We start from the raw sequence: 3,547 nt of genomic DNA on the forward strand, positions 1-3,547 counted from the left end.
GATTGGGGGGGGGGTCAATTGTATTTGTCACATGTGCCCCCCCGACTACAACAGGTGTGGTAGACCTTATTGTGAAATGCTTACTTAAAAGCCTTTAACATATTTACAAAATTACAAAAACTAATGTAAGACAATAATGAGGCTATCTACAGGTGGTACCAGTACCACGTCAATGTGCAGGGGTACAGTCAAGGTCATTTGTACATGTAGGTAGGGGTAAAGTGACTGCATAGATAGTGAACAGCGTGTGTTATATTATATATATATATTGTACAAGTACCAGTCAAATGTTTGGACATAACTACTCATTGCAGGGTTTTTATTTTTTACTATTTTCTACATTGTAGAATAATAGTGAATACATCACAACTATGAAATAACACATGGAATCATGTAGTAACCAAAAAAAGTGTTAACCGCTATAGTATTGGGCTCAGGACGGTTGCACTAACGTATGCTAATGCGATTAGCAAGAGGTTGTAAGTAACAAGAAAGTTTCCCAGGACACTTCCCATGATATTGTCAGAAAGCTTACATTCTTGTTAATCTAACTGCACTGTCCAATTTGCAGTAGCTACTACAGTGAAAGAATACCATGCTATTATTTGAGGAGAGTGCACAGTTATGAACTTAAGTTATTAATAATCCAATTAGGCACATTTAGGTAGTGTTACATTTTGAACAGAAATGCAATTGTTCATTGAATCAGTCTAAACCTTTGCACATACTGCTGCCATCTAGTGGCCAAAACCTGGCCTGGAAATATGGCCTTTCTCTTGCATTTCAAAGATGATGGTACAAAAAAATAATTACATGTTTTTTTTACCAGATCTGTGTTAATTCTCCTACATTCATTTCATATTTCCACAAACTTCAAAGTGTTTCCTTTCAAATGATATCAACAATATGCATATCCTTGCTTCAGGTCGAAAGCTACAGGCAGTTAGATTTGGGTATGACATTAAAGGGTAAAATGGACAAAAAGGGTACAATCCTTAAGAGGTTTAAACAAATGGAAATATATTTTAGATTCTTCAAAGTAGCCACCCTTTGCATTGATGACAGCTCTGCACACTCTTGGCATTACTTGGAATACTTTTCCAACAGTCTTAAAGGAGTTCCCACATATGCTGAGGACTTGTTGGCTGCTTTTCCTTCACTCTGTGGTCCAACTCATCCCAAACCATCTCAAATGGGATGATGGTAGATGGCATGGTGTATCGCTGCAGAATGCTGTGGTAGCCATGCTGGTTAAGTGTATTAAATTCTAAATAAATCCGTGTCACCAGCAAAGCACTATCACACCTCTGTGCTTCACGGTTGGAACCACACATGCAGAGATCATCCTTTCACCTACTCTGTGTCTCACAAAGACAGTGGTTAGAACCAAAAATCTCAAATTTGGACTCGTCAGACCAAAGGACGAATTTCCACCGGTCTAATGTCCATTGGTTGTGTTTCTTGGCCCAAACAAGTCAGCTTTTTTTACATTTATTTTTTTAATTGAACCTTTAACTTGGCAAGTCAGTTAAGAACAAATGCTTATTGACAATCATGGCATACCCCGGCCTAACCCAGACGACGCTGGGCCAATTGTGTGCCGCCCTATGGGACTCCCAATCACGACCGAATGTGATACAGCCTGGAATCGAACCGGGGACTGTAGTGACGCCTCTTGCACTGAGATGCAGTGGCTTAGACCGCTGTGCCACTCGGGAGTCCATTGGTGTCCTTTAGTATTGGTTTCTTTCCGGAAATTGACCATGGAGGCCTGATTCACAGTCTCCTCTGAACAGTTGATGTTGAGGTGTGTCTGTTACTTGAACTTCAAAGCATTTATTTGGGCTGCAATCTGAGGTGCAGTTAACTCTAATGAATGTATCCTCTGCAGCAAAGGTAACTCTGGGTCTTCCTCTCCTGTGGCGGTCCTCACGAGACCCAGTTTCATCATAGCGATTGATGGTTTTGATGGCTGCATTTAGAGAAACTTTTAAAATTCTTGAAAATGTACAGATTGACTGTTAATCTGGTAATTGAAATGCCTTCCAGGTGACTACCTCATGAAGCTGGTTGAGAGAATGCCAAGAGTGTGCAAAGCTGTTTTCAAGGCAAAGGGAGTTTGAAGAATCTCAAATATAAAATATATTTTGATTTGTTTAACACTTTTTGGGTTACTACATGTGTTATTTCATAGTTTTGATGTTTTCACTATTATTCTACAATGTATAAAAGAGTACAAAAAAATAAAAAATGAACTTTTGACTGCTACTGTAGGTCCCGGATGGCAGGAAGCTTGGCCCCAGTGATGTACTTGGCCGTACTCACTACTCTTTAGCGCCTTACGGTCGGATGCCAAGCAGTTGCCATACCAGGCGGTGATACAACCGGTTAGGATGCTCTCAATGGTGCAGCTGTAGAACTTCTTGAGGATCTGGGGACCCATGCAAAAGGTTTTCAGTCTCTTGAGGGGGAAAAGGCGTTGTTGTGCTCTCCACAACTTTCTTGGTGTGTTTGGACCATGATAGTGTGTAGGTGATTCCACAATGTAGTACAAAACATTTTTTTTTTACCATAAGTGTTCAACATCTCAAGAATCGCATTAAAGGCCATGACACACTTTGCGCCAACCTGGTGTCAGGGCCTTTTGTATAATTATTTACGTAAATCCATCCGAGACGCTCCATTTAATATGATCTGTTATGTTTCGTATGTTATGTATTAATTTGTGGATGTCCATCACCCATTTCGTATGTTATGATACAAATTAAAATGTGTATTATATGTTACCAATTGTAGCTAGCTGGCTAACGTTAGCTAGGCTACGGTTAAGTTTAGGAGTTAGGTTAAAGCGTTAGGGGAAGGGTTAGCTAACGTGCTAAGTAGTTGCAAAGTATCTGAAAAGTAGTGAGTATTTGAAAAGTTGCTAAAAAGCTAAGATTGTCCATGATGAGATTTGAACTGGCAACCTTTCGGTTGCTAGACAGAGTTATACATCCACCGAAACCCATCTTTGCTAGACATTCGTGTTATACACCCACCCATCCATCCAACCGAACCCATCTTTGCTAGACCTTCTCATTCTCGTTGTATATCACTTTGGATTATTAAATATCAAATGGCATACATAATTACCAGGTAAATTCAAATTCGCATGAACCCGGCGGAGGCACACTGAATATATTCTAAATGTGTAGCACAGACGTACTTCGTACACACTATTTATATTCAGATGCGCGGCACAACTGCAAAGAAGACGATCTGGATCGCGAACATAATGAAGTTTCAGGCGACCAATTTAACTTTTGAAACTGTTGCAACTGGCAATAGCAAATATTTTTATAACTAACCCAACATAGACCACAAGTGCGCTTGTGCAGTAACTCAATGCGCCCTTGCACTCTTTCTAAATAATTCTTTCTTTCTTTTTAACTTTGAGAAAGGATAAAGTAAAAAAAAAACAGTCTACTCTGTTTGTAACCTATTTTCAATACAGAAAACTGATTGCGCAAATGTCACCATTCCAATTTTTCGTGCGGGTGTACCATGC

The sequence above is a fragment of the Oncorhynchus masou genome, chromosome 12, assembly GCF_036934945.1.
Source record: "Oncorhynchus masou masou isolate Uvic2021 chromosome 12, UVic_Omas_1.1, whole genome shotgun sequence".
NCBI classification, from domain to species: Eukaryota; Metazoa; Chordata; class Actinopteri; order Salmoniformes; family Salmonidae; genus Oncorhynchus; species Oncorhynchus masou.